This window comes from Alexandromys fortis, unplaced genomic scaffold (assembly GCF_014885135.2).
Source record: "Alexandromys fortis isolate MF-2015 unplaced genomic scaffold, M_Fortis_MF-2015_v1.1 scaffold_406, whole genome shotgun sequence".
NCBI classification, from domain to species: Eukaryota; Metazoa; Chordata; class Mammalia; order Rodentia; family Cricetidae; genus Alexandromys; species Alexandromys fortis.
In genome coordinates this window covers 208535-226603 of record NW_026068280.1, presented here as the reverse complement: position 1 = coordinate 226603, position 18069 = coordinate 208535, and the positions used below count along the sequence as shown (strand labels likewise).

The following is an 18069-nucleotide window of genomic DNA, read 5'->3' as shown; positions in this document are numbered from 1 at the left end:
AGTTCGAGGCCAGCCTGGTCTACAGAGCAAGTTCCAGGTTAGCCAGGACTACACAGAGAAACCCCGTTTTGAAAGGGGGGCAGGGGGAAGAAATGTACCATTGCAAAATTCTTATTTTATAAATAATTTTATAAATATTTTGTCGAACCACATACATTTTCCCTTCTCTATCTTCTTAAACTTTAAGAGACTTGTTTGCGAATTTTATTTAAAGAATCTTGTTTTCTAGATATTTCTGGAGGAATGTGACATGATCACTGCCACATAAAAGTAAAAATTTGTACACTCCAAATAATGTAATACACGTGTCCAGAAACTATACCACTAAAAATTCCTGTTCACTGCAGTGTGAGAAAGTCTTCAAGATGCAATCTCCCCCACCCCCAAAGACCAATGTGGCCTCCTGACAGAAAGCTTATTTATTAAAAAAAATTCCAGGGTTTGGTAGTTGTTTTAGAGACCCCCCCCCCATTCAAATTGGCAAGCCCATTTTCATTTTGTTTCAAAGTTGTTTTTTAAAAGGAAGACAGGAGACGGCGGGGGTTGCTAAATTTATCTTCTTCCCCAGGCACCGGGGATTGAAAAAAAAAAAAAAAAAACGCAATTTACGGCGGGAGGGGGTCTGAGGGCCTGCAAACAACTCGAGCCACCGCCTCAGGCCAGGACCCTCGCGGAGAGGCGGTAGGTCTCCCTGGAGGCCCCCAGGGGGGTGGTTGCGGCCCACAAACATGGTGGGGGGCGGCCCGGGCCTCCCGCCTCTCGAAGGGGTCGGCGGACCACGGCCTCGTGCGGACTTTACAGCCCAGGCGGCGGTGGCAGCGGTGTGTGTGTGGCGGCGGTGGCGGGCGGGAGCGCGGAGGTGGAAAGAAGGGGGGCGCTGTCACGGAAACTCGGGCCGCCGGAGACCCCGCCGCAGCGAGGCCACTGGGCTCCCCGGTTGTGGGGCGTGAAGGGCGCCGAGCCGGGGTGTCCTAGGGACCCACCGGGCGGAGGAGGGGGCCCCTCTATCCTTCCGCATTTTCCTGGGTCTCTCTCCCGGCGGTGACGTGACGTGCTGACGGCGGGCCCGTGCCGGGGAGCTGGGCCGCTTTTTGTCAGCTCCGAGCTCGGCCCCTCCTCCCTCCCTCCGCCCGCCCCACCAGCCGGAGCCCGGCCCAGTGCTCCAGAGAAAGGCCGGCCTGCAGCACCCGCCACCGTCGCCGACCGCCGCACGCCCGTCCGGTGAGTCCGGGGTGCCGCTGCTGCCGTGGGGCCTAGCGCGCGCGCCGGCGGCCTGGTCCCGGCCTGGTCGGGCGGCCCGCAAGGCGCCCTCCCGCGCTAGGCCGGGCGGCGTGGCGCGCAGCGCCGTGCAGGCCCGGAGGAGGCCGCAGTTAGGCCTGGGGTGGCGCCCGGGTGTGGGGAGCGACGGTTAAGGCGCGCTCCGTAAACGGGCGGCGTCTGGGGCGCTGTTGCCCGGAGGTTGGGGAGGCGGCGGACGGGTCCTAGGTGGGCGACGCGGCCGACCCGGGGCACCGTGCGGGGGCGAGGCCTGGCGAGGAGGCTAAGGCTGCAGGCGTGAGGTGAAGGCCGCAGGCCGGGCCGGGCGATTTTCGCTATGTAAATATGGGCGGGGGGGGGGGGGGGAGACGGACGGGGGACAAGATGGCGGCCGGTCGGCGCCTGCTGCAGGGGACGACTGAGGGGGTTGCCGGGAGGGGGAGCCGCCATCTTGAAGGCGGCGTCTGAGGAGAAAATTCCGCTACAGCCCGTGAGGGGGGGTGGGAGAGCGGGCAGCGGCCGCGGCGGCGCTGGCGACGGGCACCGGAGCCCGGGCGCGGCGTCGAGTGTGCGCGGAGGGGCGTGTTCGTTCCCCACGGCGGCCATTGCCCTCGCCGCCATGATGAGCACCCGGATTCCAGGCGCTTGGCGGCAGCGCCACCTTCCTGCCCAGCCTCCCACAGCCCCGTGACTGGCTGCTGTTTCCGCTGCATTTCGGCTCAGCAGCCGCAGGCGGCCATCGCGGTCGCCTTGGCGCCAGAGCCACCTCATCTGTTTCGCTCCGGGACTTTGAGCCGTTCCCTGGCTCTTGCCGCCGCCGCCGGTGAGCTGCACCGGTGACAGTCGCGAAACGGGAGACGTTTTATTGTTTTGTTTTGTGTCCCCCCCCCCCCCCAGACAGTCAGCCATGGCCGTTAGGGTGACCCCAATGCGGGTGTTCTCCGCCAGTCATTGCATTCACGAGTCCGTGAATAAAGAAAGAAAAACGATGGGAAAGTTCTCACCACCCTTTTGACCAATAGGGGGGAAAAGGCGTCCTACGAAAGCGGAAGACTGAGTGGCGGAGGGAAGTTTTGGTATTCCTTTCCGTGGAAACAAGTTGCTGGGGAGGCTGCCTTTGAAATTTTGGTATCTCCTTTATTTATTTTAGTTGAGGGAAGTAGGAGGGAAGGGAGCGAGTCTCCTGGAGCAGCGAGTGCCGTACCCCCTAGCGCACCTCACGTGCCGGGCTAGCTAGGGTGTCCGTGAAGTTGGGTCGCGCGCGGCACGCGACTCGGGGAAAGTTGTCCCCATCGCACCGTACCCAACTTTCCTGGGAAGCTCGGAGTGAGTCCCGTGTTAGCGGTGCCGCTTTCCGACGGGGCGCCGGGGCCGCAACCCCCCCCTGAGGTTCGCGGACGGACGTGCCCGCTGCAGGTTGGTGGAGGCAGGCGAGCGAGGGCTGGCGTGCGCCGAGCGTCTCCGAGTTGAGCCGAAGCTCCGTCCGAGCCCCGTGGGCTCCCAGCGAAGGCACGGCTTCCGTTTGAGGCGTCGGGAGGGGGTGCCTGGAACAGGGGCCGCTTTGAGCTTCCGAACCGGGGCCGTTTTTAGGTGGTGGCCCAGAGAGGCAGAGGGCGTTTCAAGGGTGAAGTTTCTCCAGTGAACGGCGAGTGTTTTCACTGTTGGCCTGAAGCGGACAGCCTAGGTAGGAGTGGTGGGAACTGAGGCTGGGAGAGGTGGGCCGCGCCTTGCTGGGCGGGAGGGTTTTGTGCCCGCGGGGGACGCAGCAGGGGCGCCCTCCCTCGCGGCGTCGGTGCTCGAGAGCCTTGGCTCGGCTAGGATAAGTTGGAGAGAAGTAGTTGTAGGTTGACCAGTGTTTTCCCGGCGATGATGAAGCCAGAGTGCTCAGAAGCCAGGTTTTCTTACCCTCTTAAGAGATGTTTATTACATTTTGAATGATGTTTTCGTCAGACAGCTGCCCTTTTCTTTACTCGCTGTGAATATCGTTTTGCTCAGAGCTGTTAATATTTCCGTGGTAAACTGAGGAGGGTTTCCTGTAATCTCGTCCACCATCGTTGAAAATTAAGATTGGTGCAGCTTGAAGATGAGAAATGAGCCTGTAAGTGTTTCTGTGGTAATTTTTTTAAGAAGTCGGTTTTGAAGAGTAGCTGGAAGGATGATTATTAAAACCAGTGGCCTTCAGGTGCCCTTTGCAATCTGTTTTTTTCTCCCTGCTGAGAGGAACCACCGTTTTGTTTGAGAGGCTAACTAAGGTTATTTGCTAAGCCAAGCCTCCCTGCGGTTTTTTTTTTTTGGATTAATATTTGACTTATCTAGAAGCACAGGTGGGAAGTGTGTTTCAGAATTTTATGGTACAAGCTTGTGAGTTGCGTCGTTATTGTCAGTGTTTCCACTTTTGTGGACAGCAACAGGTTGGAAATAATGCTCCTGAAGAGCGTGGAAGACCTGGGACAGTTTTTCCATAGAGGCCATGGCAAACTTATTAAAGAAGTTATCTTGAGCCTGACATGCCATTTGCCCTGGCACTGGGAGGTAGAGGCAGGCAGGTGGACTTTTGTGAGTTCGAGGCCATCTTGGTCCACATAGTGAGTTCCAGGACAGCCAGAGCTACATAGTGAAGCCCTGTCTCAAAAAAAAAAAAAAAAATCACATTTGAAAAATTCTCTTAAAAGGCAATTTAAGATGCAGTTTTTGGGTGTGGAGGGGTAGAGCAGTCAGAATGGGTAATATATAGTGTGCGATTGTTCAGTTTAATTAGTACAGTCAAGCAGTTCTTTATAGTGGGTGTTGAGGATTGAGAAGAAATTCATTTCAAATTGTATAATTAGGAAGATTGGGAATGTATAGTTTTCATCAGGAGTGGTTCCACACAAAGTCCTTTTCCCTGCTGAGACACTTCCTACCTTACCCACCTTGGATAAACGAGATGCTTTTTTATTTATATGTACTTTCCAAATAGATGGATATTTTCTTTCCTTTTTTTTTTTTGCGATTTCCATTTTCCAAAAAAAAAAAAAGTGCTGGAGTTTCCTTTCAGAGACATTCCCCTGTATTGCTGCTGTCAGTCACCAACATTTGGACTTGACTTGTCACTAATAATGCACTGTTTGTGCTTGTGTACAGGGGCAGTTCATTTTATTATAACCTAAAAAACCCTTAACTTGCTCCTGAAATCCTTCACCCTCATCAAAGGTTTCATTTTTGTTTGTTTTGAGAGCCAGTCTAATTAAGTAGCTTAGTTAGCTTCAATCTCCCAATTCTCCTGCCTCAGCCTCCCTAAGTGTAGGGATTCAGGCGTGTGTGTTGCCACAAATGGCTTAGATTCTTTTTTTATTTTATTTTATTAACCTAACTGAAAAGGCTAACCCAGTTATCTGGTTGTCAGTGTGTCATCCTGTTCATGATTTTTTTTCTCCCTGTAGGCTTTTCTCTTTACCTTTTGTGTCTGTAAGGATTGCCTTACTTTTGTCTAGGCTTGCCTCCTGCACACACCTTGGTCTGCCTCCTTTGGGGTGGACCTCTGCTGATTGAGTCCCTTTCTGGTTTATTTTAGCCTATTTGTTTGTTTGAGATACCAGGCGGCCTCGATCTCAGAGCTCTACCTGCTGCTCCTTCCCTGTGCAGGGATTAGCCTTCCAGATACAGTCTCCTGCAATTTAGCTGGTGCCTTCCTGGTCCTTCAAGTAGTCTTGGTTTTGCTTACTGTACAGAAGCCTCATCTGTTTTCTCCTTTGCTTTATGCAGTACTTTACACTTCACCTTTTCCTAAATCCAGTAATTCCCAAGTCAGAAAATTTCTTCGGCATGCCAATGGGTTTGTCACACGAAAGGGTTCTTTTTCACACACTACTCTGCTGTCTTTGTCTCCTCAGTGTTTATCAGCTAGCTTCTTTCTGGAATCTTGTCTGCTAGTTCAATGTCTGTTACCATGTTCACATACCTAGTTTCTCATCCAGCGTTTGACGTGTCTAATGTCTTAACATAGCTGAAACCAAACTTACCCAGCACAAAGATGACCAATACCATTTATAGGAATTTTTTTTCTGAGACAGGGTTTCTCTGTGTGTCCTGGCTGTCCTGGAACTCACTCTGTAGACCAGGTTGGCATTGCACCCACAGAGATCCTCCTGCCTCTGCCTCCCGAGTGTTGGAATTAAAGGTGTGTGCCGCTGCCGCCACCCGGCTTCTTACTCTTTGTGTTAGCATCACCAGTTTTCCTGGATTGTTACACTTGGTTCCATAGAACAATGTGGACATCTTTAATTTAGCATTTAATTTTTTATGTTTTAGTAGTATATTTGTATTTTTGTCTTATAAATAGAATGTAGAAGAGATAGGTTCTCATTTGTCTTTGTCCCCAAGCAGTACCTGGCAGATGTTCATTATCTCCCCCAAACAATTACCTAAATTATTGGGCACAGTAAATTTGGTTTAAGTTGAACAGTTTCCAGCTATTCAAATTCAGTTATCTATCTAGCATGTCCTTTGACCAAGGGATATTCATTTTAAGGCACACCTATCTTGTTAGGACAGCAGGTCAAACCCAGGTGCTGAGTAACCTCTATCCCTAACCCATATCTGATTGGAATATGGCCAGCATGCTCTTATTCCTGCCAAATTGTTTTTCCAGACAGCATTTTTTAAAATCCACGTAATCTTACCCCCCCCCTTTTTTGCTCAGCAGGAAGTACACTTAAAGAAACTACATAGCCTTGATGTATGTAGTCATTTGTCTTTTAAAAATTAAAGTTTTTAAATTATGAAGTATTTCAAAATTACTAAAAGTAAATATTAATGAGAGTTTACAAATTTTAGTGTGTTATGTTATTTGATACACACACATGTTTGATGAATAGTCTAACAGATTCAAGGGTGCATCCCCCTTCATCCCCATTTCTCTTTTTTAATATCCCCATTATGTTCTAATATGTGTGTAATGAAAAAATATTAAATATGTGTTTTAGCTATCTATTGTGGATTGTTCTATGTATTCATTCTTTTTCTTTTTTTTTTTGACACAGGGTTTCTCTGTAAAGCCTTGGCTGTCCTCTAACTCCTTCTGCAAACCAGACTGGCCTTGAACTCAGAGATCTGCCTGCCTCTGCACCACCATGCCCTACCTATTAATTATAATTTTTGAGATTCAATTTATTGGCTTTCCAGTGTGCTGCAGGGATTTCTGAGATCCCTAATAGTCTTATAGGGGGGGTCTATAAAGTCAGATTTTCATAATACCATTATTTGCTCTTTTCATCCACAGTCATCTGTACATTATACACGTATTAGAGAATTCAACAGTGTCATAATGGAGTAAGCACAGAAACGATTGACATTCATCTTTTCCCCTGTGAAGTGAGTCATTAGATTTGCAGAATTGTAAAAGTTTCATTTTTACTTAAAAATTAATTCTAACATTATTTATGCTTATATATAATAAGATTTTTAATGCATTAATGTTTTTAAATCTCTATCTCAGCGATGGTGGTGTGCACACTTTTAATTCCAGTGCTCAGGAGGCAGAGCCAGGTAGATCTGAGTAGAGGCCAGCCTGAAATACCAGCCAGGACTACACAGAGAAACCTCTCCAAAAACCAAAACAAAACAAAAGCTCACTTCAGTTTCAGAGGAGCTTGAAACTTAGCAGTCCTGCTTTTAACCTCCCAAGTGCTTAGGTGTCACCAGGCTGGATGGACTTGTAGTTTCAAGTTCTTTAAGTATGAATGACATAAAAAAAAAAAAAACTTCTTGTGGTCCTTTATTTTTGAAAGCTTGAACGAGTCCTGAAACCAAAAGGTTTGAATGAAAACTACTGTTGTAGTTCACTCTTGGTGTTTGGGGCAAGCGGTGCTGGGCTTCAGAGCCAGTCTTTGACTGCTAGGAAAGCCCTCCCCATGCTGTACTTGAATGTATGAAAACACTGTGATGTTTCCTTCTGGGGGGGTTGGGGAGGCACGTGAGGCTGTTGGCAGTTTTCAGCACTTTCTAACAGTGCCGCTGTGAACATCCTCAAACAGCTCTCTGTCTCGAGGTGTGGTTGCTGCATTGAAGAAGTCTGCATTGTTAGTTTTACCGGGAATTGCCAAAATGCCCAGTTGCATTTGATAATCTTACCAGTTGTTTCTGAGCTTGATCATTGCCAAAATATTAGATTTTGCTATCTTTGTGAAACTGTTGGGTATAAATGCACTCTGCTTGCTGTGCTTATTTTGCATTTCTTTGGTTACTATTGGGGTTGGCTGGACCACCCCCTTCAAGTTTAGTGCCCATTTGAGTTTTCTGGGAATCATTTGTCCATGCATCCTTTTATTGACTTTTATGTTGAGCTCGCCCTTCCTTCCTTCCTTCCTTCCTTCCTTCCTTCCTTCCTTCCTTCCTTCCTTCCTTTTTCCTTTCCTTTCCTTTCTTTTTTGTTTTTGTTTTTCGAGACAGGGTATCTCTGTAGCTTTAGAACCTGTCCTGGAACTAGCTCTTGTAGACCACGCTGGTCTTGAACTCACAGAGATCCGCCTGCCTCTGCCTCCCAAGTGCTGGGATTAAAGGCATGCACCACCACTGCCTGTCCTGTTGCCTTTTTTCTTATGGTTTATGGATATTTTTGTATTCTGGATCCTAAAGATTTGTTATTATATATGATGAAAATATCTTCCTACTCTGTGACTTTTCTTGTAGTTTTGTTTACTTTTTGTGTAGGTCTTAATGTGAAAGTAGCCAGATTTGGCTGTGTGTGTGTGTGTTACCACTNATATTTCATGTACTGTGATCATATTCTCCCCATTTCCTTTTTGATTTTTTTTTTATAAGTTTTTTTTCCCCCCCAAGACAGGGTTTCTCTGTGTAATAGTCCTAGCTGTCCTGGATCTAGCTGTTGTAGACCAAGCTGGCCTTGAACTCACAGAGATCCATCTGCCTCCCTAGTGCTGGGATTAAGGGCATGCACACCACCACCGCCTGGTGTGCTTTTTCTTATGTACAATTTGGAAATTTTTTTCTAGTGTGTGATATAGGGATCTCATTTATGTTTGCATTTGAATTTCTCAAATAACTGAGCGTTGTTTCCCCAACCCCTGAGGTATACCATATTCCACACATCTGCACATCTGTTTTTATTTTGTTTAAATTTAATTACATTTTGTGTGTGTGTGGTGTGAGGTTCTCTATAATGTGGGTCCTGGGGATTGAATTCAGGTTGTCAGGTTTGGTTGCACGTTCTTATGCCCTCTGAGCCATCTCATTGGCTTCACATCTTTTTTTAGTTTCTCTTTCTGTTTTTATTGCCCTGTTTGGCTAGTTCTATCACTGCCACATTGATTTAATGATGATAGCTTTATAATTAAGTCTTTGTATATTCCTTTTTATCTTAAGGATTATTTTATCTGTTTTTTTTTTTTCTCCTTTAGGGTTAGTTTTTCAATTTCTGGGAAGAATGATTGGATTTGCATCTACTTCTGTTGAAAATTCTAGTCTTAGTTTATAATCTTGGTTGTGATTTAAGTCAGGTCTTCTTTTAGTTTGTTCTCTGACGTCCCTTTTGTGGCACTATGGACTAAACTCAGTGATTCACACATGCTAGACCAGTGTTCTTCTGCCAAGTTGTGTTTCTCCTTTTCCCTCTCTTGTATCCCAGACTGTTACTAGTTGTATGTAGCCAAGGATAACCTTGAATTTTGGATCTTCAGTCTCCTCCAGAATTACAGACATTTATTACCATTTATTACCATTATGCTCAGTTCCTTGGTAGCCTTTTAGATAGCATGGTGTATGCAGTGCTGGGGATTGAACCCAGAATTTCATGCGTGTTAGACAAGCAAACTATATCCTCAGCCCCTGCAGTCCTGTTTTTTTTTTTTTATTGTTAGTTTTTTTCCACATACTTGTTTATGTTGGCCTTGAATTTATTCTTTAGCTCAGGTTGGACTAGAATTTGAGGTTTTCTTACCACAGCCTATGGAACTAGGGGCTCTGCTGCCAGCTCCCTTCCCCCATTTGTGCTGAGGCTTGACTCCAGGACCTTGTGCACGATAGCTAGACAAGTGCTCTTCAACTGGGCTGTACAAGTCTAACTTTCTATTCTGTTTTCATAAGCAGTGTGGTGAATTGATCTTACATTGTTGAACTCTCAGGATGTATGTCATGGATTTCCTTCCTACATTTTAACATCTTAAAATAAAAATAGAGCCCTGTTGATGGTATTGTATAATGAATTCCGTGCCTAGGCAGGTGTCATCATATAGTTACAATTGCTTGCACAAGCACAGGCTTGGTCAGGACTCTTAATTTTCTTATCACTTTAGAGAATCTGTGCATTGTTTCATACTATTTCATGTCAAACAGTGCAACAGAACACAGAAGCAGTTGCTAAATGGGTGTCTACCTTCAAAGAAAATCCACAGATAATAGTAAAGCGTTTTAGGGAATGCTGCATCACCAACACTTGCTGACAGAAAATAGTTTTGTTAGGAACAAGTGAACAGGATTGAAGAGTTAGAAGAGCGACTCACAGAACCCTGAATGTAAATTAGGAATGACCTGCTAATTTCTCTGAATCATAGGGGCCATGGGTGTGTATGTGCGCGCACGTGTACATTCATACGTGTACAATATAGTATGAAAGTCCTACCTAAATAATTCCAAAGGTTTTTTTTTTTAATTTTGGTAAGTCTAAATGAAAATCCTAGATAATAAGGAAATAGGATATTCTATTAATTGATTGTTTTTTCCCTCTACAGGTGTGTATCACTGTGCCCAGCTAACCTTGTAAGATGAATTGGGGAGTATTCCCTCTTTTTTGAAACAGGTCTGTTTAATAGAAGTGATCTGATTATTGAAAGTTAGACAGATCTCCATTTGTAAAACTGTACTTGGTTTCTTTTTCCTTTTTTGGTAGGTTTTGGATTTGATTGATGATTGATGATTTTTGGAGACAGGTTTTCTTAGTGTAGTCCTGGCTGTCCTGAAGCTTGCTCTGTATGTAGCCCATGCAGAGATCCGCCTGCCTCTGCCTCCCGAGTGCTGGGATGAAAGGCGTGTGCACCACTGCCCGGCTGGACTTGATTTAGCCGTAGCCTCTTCTCTCCCATGGTATGGCCTTTTGGCTTTTCTTGAGTTTTTCTTTACTTTTTGGTGATTTATACAAAATAAAGTTTCCTTTCTTAGAAAAGTATAAATTCTCAACTGTTTTGATAAATACAGGGTTTTTTGATGATGTTTAGGAAATTGACTTTAATTACCATTTTTTTATTAGTGTTATTCATAAGTTAGTAACTAACCTGTACTTTCCAGACTTCTCCAGCTGTTCATTTTATGGGTGCTTTGTGTTTCTACTCTGGGAACTATTATTGCCTTCCTTCTGCTTTGTTTCTGTGTGTTCTGACATTAAAACAAATTCATTTGGAGGCTTGCTTATTTTTCTTAACCCCCCCCCCTTTTTTTTTTGAGACAGGGTTTCTCTGGTTTTGGAGCCTGTCCTGGAACTAGCTCTTGTAGACCAGGCTGGCTTCAAACTCGCAAAGATCCACCTGCCTCTGCCTCCCAAGTGCTGGGATTAAAGGCGTGTGCCACCACCGCCCGGCTATTTAACTTTTTTTTGAGGTACATGTATTGAAGTTTGAAAACTTTTCTCTGATAACTAGTTCTTATGATTTTGATGCCTCTTTATTATTAAGTGGTTCTAAATACATTGTCCTTTTTTGTGTGTGTGTGTGTGTTAAAGATGAGGTTTCATGTAACCCTCTCTCTAACTGGCCTGAAACTTGGTGCTCAAACTTGCTGTTAGCCACTGTAGTTTTTGGTGCCTGTCCTGGAACTAACTCTTGTACACCAGGCTGACCTCAAACTCACAGAGATCAGCCTGCCTCTGCTTCCCAAGTGCTGTGATTAAAGGTGTGCGCCACCCCTGCCCAGCTGTTTTGTTTTTGTTTTTTGAGACCGAGTTTCTCTGTGTAGCCCTGTCTGACCTAGAACTTGCTTTGTAGACCAAGCTGGTCTAGAATTCAGAGATTTGCCTGCCTCTGTGAGTTCTGGGACTAAAGGCATGCATCACTACGCCTGGCCTGCTTCCCTTTTTGAATGATTTAATTTTGACTATTATTTGGCTCCTACCTTTAACACGGCGATGATTGTACTGTATTAACTTTTCTCTGTTTGTGGAATGGGTCTGTACTATTAATATTTTTTGTTGTTTTGAAAGAGAGTTTCTCTGTGTAGCCTTGGCTGTCCTAGAACTAGCTCTTGTAGAGAGCAGCCTGGCCTCGAACTCAAGAGATTCACCTGCCTGATGGGTGTTATTTATAATATTTAACTTGGAATTCATAATAGCAAAATTTCTAGTTTGGTTAAATTGTTTTGTGTTTTTGTTTTAAGTGACAAATCACTTTTGTAAAAATAATTGACAAAGCTTTCTTTGTGTTCTGGTGTAGTTCATACAGTTTGGGGAAAACTTGATGATTTTTGAAAGTGTTATACCTAACAGCTATATTTATTTTAAAATGGTGATTACACTTGTTTTTTCCTTCCTCCTCTTTCTTTGGTGGTAGGATTGAGCCCAGGATCTTGTACATGATAGATGAGCATGTTACCACCAAGCTGCCTCCAGCCTAGGTTCTGTGTCTAACAAAGTTACTGCTGGTAATTTGCATGTCCCCTCAATGTGTTGGCGTTAACTTAGTCTTAGAAGTTTGCCATTTTTTCTATATCAGCCCCCCCCCCCAACTTTTATTTTTAGGTTTTTAGTTTAGTAGTATTTTATTGTCTTTGTACTTTCTTTAAAACAAAAAAACAAACAAAAAAAACCAGCCTTAGATTATTCCTTCCTTAAATTAGGTGGTTCCTTAGTTTAGTTCCAGGGGAAGATTGAAGTTTAAACGCTCATTGATAGTCAGCTTGGAACATATTTACTGCTGGTCTTGTAGGGCAAACCCAGCCTGTTCTTTTGTTTAACAGCTCAAGGATTTATTAAGTTATTTGTGTAAAATTTAATTGCTAATTGCATTAACAGAAGATCAGTGTAGAAAGACTCTACAGTTTCTGCAGCTGCCAATTTAAAAACATTGTTCTAGTTACGGAAAGGCCCAATATTCTTGCCAGTGTTTAGGACATGTGGAGACCATTACTGGTGTTAGTACTACAACTGCAGCATCTCCGAGACCTAACATAGCATATTTAGGAAAAGTGGTAATAGAAGTCGTGTTCATGTCGGTAAGGTATAGTAGTTACTTTTAGTGTTGGTGTTGTGGTAGGACAGTGATGTTAACTGTTCATAGTTAGTTTACCCGTGGTGGCCCATGCCCTTAATCCCAGCATTTGGGAGGCAGGGGCAGGTAGAATCTCTAGTTCAAGGCCATCTGGTCTACATAGGAGTTCCATGACAGTCGGGGTTACATAGACTAATTCTCAACAAACAACCCCAAGCAAAAATAATTAATAAAACCATAAATAAATGTTCAAAGTTTATATTTGTGGTATTGCATAGAACCCATTTTCATAATGCTGGGCAAGCACTTTAGCACTGAACTATATAAAAAGTACAAAATGGCAATATGTGATTTTTTTTTAAAGTAGTTACCAGACAATTAAGAAGAGAATTAGTTTGAATAAAGTAGTTGAAGGTGAGCGTACAGTAAACTATAAATAGAAGGCATATAGAGTAGCTCCACCTGTCATTCCAGCACTCAGAAAGCTGAGACAGGAAGATTGTTGTGATTCAAAGGCAGCCTGGGCTGTTGTAAGAATTCTTTTTCAAAAAATCAAAACCTAGCAATAGCAAATGAGTCGCCAGGTGAGGATGCCTGCTGCTAAGCCTGACTACCTGGGTTCAGTTCTTCGAGACCACATGATAGAAAGGGAAGGCTGACTTGGGGGCTGTCATCTGACCTTCACTAGGAAAACACAACGACACAAAACCCATTAAGTTCTAATGTAGTAGAAAGGCTTTGTTTTGTTTTGAGAGAGGGTCTCTTTGTGTAGTCCTGGCTATCTTTGAAGTTACTTACTATTTAGACCAGGCTGTCCTCAGTCAGACAGACTCAAGGAGTACCCTCTGCCTCTTCAGTGCTGGGATTTAAGGTATTGCACTACCATGCCCAGCCTAAGTTGTTGTTGTTTAAATGCAAGGTTATATATATGACTCATTGAGAAAGGGACTGCGTAAGAAAAACACTCAGCTAAGTTAACAAATTATCAGATGACTAGGCCAGCAATTAATTAAATACCCAGTTTGGTAAAAGATGACTGCAGGGATTCGAGGAACAAAGGAAATGGACAAGGAAGCACTTCCTTATAACACTAACGTTTCTTTACCCTGCATTGCAGTTGATGGGAAATGATTTTTTTAAGTTTTACCTGTGGATGGTTTTATTTCATATATTTTTGTCCAATGTAGATTAAATTAATCTCTCTATTTTATGTTTAAATACCGTCTTCATCCTCGTTTTACACATTGCACTCCAGTACTGCACTTACAGCTAAAGACAGAATACTCTACTTGAGGAGACGCGAGTAGGACTTTGAAAATCTCAGCAAAAGGTACAAAGCAACTTAAAAATCAGTCACAGTTGAAGTGGGAGAGGGTGAACCAGAGTTGTTACGTTTGTTCCTTTATGATAAACAGTAGAATGTTATATGGCAACAGTGGATTGGTAAATTACTGCATGAATTTAAAGGACATTGTTTTATAAAAGAGTTAATGCTTTCTATGTCTGAAAACAAGTGCAAAGCCTGTACTATTTCTACCATCGAGCTAGTCTTAAAAGCATTTAACACAGCGTGGTATTGTTAGCTTTCAAATGCAGCTAAATTTAGAGGATATTTTTGGCAGTTCTTAATCTGAACAGGAATAGGGGTTTTGGAAAAATAAGGGTTTTAAGTTTGTCATTTTAGGGCCAATTTTTAATAGATTGTGAAAGTTCGGACTCAAACTTTAAACAAACAAAACCTTGAAATTACCAATTGGCACAGAATGGTTTTATGGAAAAACTAGTCTAACAAAAACTTGGCATTGAATTCCTGAGTGAAACATACAAAAAGTTCCAAGTGGGACAGGGCAAAGAAGGACAGACAGAGTTCTTCCATTCACAGCAGCAGGCATTCTCTCTGCGTGAGGGGCTTGGAGCCTGGACCTCACAGCTGTGCCCACTGTGTGGATGCTGGGAATTGACTCTGGGTCCTCTGGAAGAACAGTCAGTGATCTTAACTGCGAGCTATGTCTCCAGCACCAGATTTAATTTTTTAAATTTTTTTTTTTGTTTGTGGGTTTTTTTTTTTTTCCGAGACAGGGTTTTCTGTAGCTTTGGAGCCTGTCCTGGAACTAGCTCTTATAGACCAGGCTGGCCTCAAGCAAACTCACAGAGATCTGCCTGTCTCTGCCTCTCAAGTACTGGGATTAAAGGCATGCACTATTACCGCCCAGCTTTTGTGTGTGTTTTTTTTACACACTTTCATACTAATTTTTTTGTACAATAAAAATCATGACTTTGGATTCAACATAGAATAAAGATCAAATACCTTTGCTTTTCCTTTCTGCCAAAATCAAATTGAGGATAAAAATAAAATCCTGGCGTTGGGGGGAACCCTGAAATGTACTTTTCACCAGAATACTGTGATTTTCTTCTTGAATAAAGCAATTTAGAATCTGTCAATGGCAAAAACCAAGAGTTTTAGAGAATCTGTGGCTAAGAAGTGGTATCCTGTAAGAACAAGTCGTGGATGTAGCCAGGTGGTGAAAGCTGAGCCATTTCCCTGTGGGTGTAGGTAGGGCTTATCTTTGGTGGTTTTGCAGAAGGAAATGCATTAAATTATCTGAGTTGCACATTTGTTTGTACACATGAATTTGCAAAATGGGTGCTGTGGCAAGAAAGGTTGGGGTATCTGGGCAATGGTAGCACACACCTTTAATCCCAGCACTCAGGGAGGCAGAGGCAGGCTAATCTCTTGAGTTTGAGGCAAGCCTGGTCTACATAGCAAGTTCCAGGACAGCCAGAGATAACACCCTGTCTCAAAAAAAAAAAAAAAAAACCAAAAAATAAAACTAACAAAATCCACAAAGGTTGGCATGTTAGGCAAGGTACTTTATTTCTGAGCTATATTCTAAGCCCTCTTTTTCTTTTTAAGACTGAATTCACCCTGTAGCACAGTCTGGTCTCAGTCTCCCAAGTAGGTAGGATTGTCGGCCTGTGCCACCAGGCCCATCTAAGGGGCAGTGTTTTAGTTGGCTTATTCTGCAGGCTATGATACTGGCCATGGGAAATGTTGCACTTTGCCACTGTTGAATGAAAGCCTGACTGATGACACGGGTTTTTCTCTCTCTTGTATACTGATATGAGAAAGGATGCCTGTGACTTAGATGGTGACTGTTAGAACACAAGTTCACTACTTGTCAAAGCAGAGCTTTTCATTGGGGCTGAGGAAAGTCTCCTGGCTGTCAGTGTAACTAATTTAGCAACTTGTTTATAAATGTGAACAACCAAAAGGAACAATGCTTTTGAAGAAACCCAGCCGTTTGGAAGGGGCTTCCAAAACAGCCAACTGAATAATAGAGCACTAGAGAAGAAAGTGTAATGTTGGCTATAGAATAAGCATTGGGGTCTCAAATATCTGGGAAGATGTTTGTCTACCAAAAAAAAAAATTTAGACGATAACTGTAGGGGGGGGAAACACCTCAGTTTGTTTAGGAACTCTTGCTAGGTGTGGTGCCATACTCCTTTAATTCCAGCAGAGGCTGATGGATCTGTAGATCCCAGGGCCCTCCGGGACAGCCAGGGACAACATAATAGACAGACCTTGTCTCAAATTCAAAACAAAACAAAGCATCTTATTTGTGACTGTCCACGTAGCTAGTATAGAAAAGTTAGTAGAAAAGTAGATATAAGAAGAGAAAGTTGGGGGTCAGAGAGACAGCTCAGTGGTTAAGAGCTTATAGAAGACCAGCGTCCGTGTTGGACAGATGTACCATCTGTAACTTCAGCTCCAGAAGATCCCATACCTGCCCCTGTGGATCCCTGCACTCACATGCACATACCCACACACATAAATTCATAATTCAGAGGCAAATAAGAGGGAAGTTAGTGATAATAGAGGACAGATTTAGGAGTATTTATCCTGTAATAGGAACTCACTCTAGTAAGAGCGAATAGAGAAGCCAGTAGAGTGGCACTCAGGAGTTTGAGGCAGGAGAATAGTTACCGGTTTGAGACCAGCCTGGGGCTGCGTGAGTACAACAAGCCAGCCTTTTCTGAGACCACAAAACAAAAGGAAGACTAGAGAAAATGGAAGGAGCTGGCTGGGGTTCCATCTAGTTCAGTGGTAGAGCACTTAACCTAGCATGTACGAGGTCTAGAATCAATCTTTAGTTCTGAAAAAATGCATTAGCAATGCCTGGAAAAACAATAAAATGTCCAGTATGCAAGAACTTAGCTTGACCTTATGACATAGATATTGTAATACCAGTGGGAAAGACTGAGGCCGGAATTGCTTCAGAAACTGAAAAAGAAGGCTGAGATTCAACTTTCTGGTAGACTACCTGAAACGTCTAGTACCAAAAAACCAAGAAAATTTCCTTTGTTTAAGAAGGGGTCAAATCTTGATTGAAGGGCCCACTGAGCATACATTTGAGTTGAGAAGAGCTTGTTAGAATGATAACATCGAAAATAAATAAAAACTGATGAGATTTAGGAATATCTGACTTTAGCCAGGCATATAGTAGCTAATTTAGTACCAGCACTTGGGAAGCAAAGGCAGGAGGGTGAGTTTGAGGGCAGCCAGGGCTGAATAGTAAGACCCTGTCCTGAAAAATAAAAAGAATAGCTGACTTTGAGGGTTAACCTAAGAGAAATAAAATATGTGTCTGGATTTGAGACTATTTGGAGAAATAGCTAATATTGAACAATGTGGCAAAAAATTAGGAAAGCTTACTTTGGAGGGAAGATAGTAGGTTTTCATAGCTGTAAATTTTCACCATTTTTACTTTCTGAAAATAATTCTGGATAGGCTTGCTTTTGTTGCTCTTGGGAAGTTTGAACCATTTTATCTACCATATATTTTACAAATTAGTTCTCTGAGTGTGACAGAAATGACGGTAGTCAGCCATTTTATTACATCAAAGTTCTAGGGGACCACAAGCAAAAAAGTGGTTTTTGAATAAGTATATTGGCAATATACATATCTAAGACTCCTGTTAATTTACCGAAGAAAGTAGTCAAAGCAATGTGTGGGTATAGGGAACTAGAACTGCCGTAAGTTAGAAGCCAGCATGGACTGCGCTGTAAGATCCTGTCTCCCCCTCCACCTCCCCAAAAGGAAATTAAAGAAATATAAAATCAGCAAATTATCCTAAATTCTGAATTTAAGAGATAAAATGCCATTACTCTTCCTACTGAGTTGGTGGGAGTGTTTATTGCTCTATTTTGAAGATTGGAAGTAAGGAAGCATGGGAATTTTGTGTGGATTTCTCCCAATTCATTCTTCCCTTAAAACTTCATTTTCCATTGTGACTTCTTTCAGAATTACGACTTACGTACCAGGAGGGAATAGTTTTCCAAACTAGGGTAAAGGAATCTCAGAGGTGCTTTGAGGGTGCTTGAGAAAGGTAGTAATAATTTGGTTCTTTGTTCTTTTTCATTTGGATTTCATCTTGGTGCTCTGAACCATTGTGTTTATTTGGCTACTTTTGGAGGTTGGTTCCTGCTCCACAGCACACAGACACTTACACAGACAAATCCGTGTCATTGTTGGCCTACCTTTTGCAATGACTCTTACTTGATTTTACCCCAGAGAGTATTTCTAACAACACAATTTCATTTTGATTGTCAGAGGGAATTAACA

General features: G+C 43.5%; 1 protein-coding gene across 10 annotated transcripts in view; it reads left to right on the top strand.

Moving 5' to 3' along the window:
- Zfx (zinc finger protein X-linked) overlaps positions 1-18069 on the top strand; it is a 76071-nt gene that overhangs the window by 28096 nt on the left and 29906 nt on the right. The window contains exons 1-3 of one of the 10 annotated variants that reach the window (XM_050132157.1): positions 728-1221; positions 9984-10051; positions 13702-13776. The exons of 1 other annotated variant lie outside the window; for it this stretch is intronic. The gene's annotated coding sequence lies outside the window, so the exon portion shown is untranslated. Of the gene's footprint in view, positions 1-727; positions 1222-1949; positions 2081-6182; positions 6610-9983; positions 10052-10711; positions 13777-18069 lie in introns of those variants that run through there. 8 more of the 10 variants (XM_050132159.1, XM_050132158.1, XM_050132160.1 and 5 more) reach the window with 8 other exon arrangements.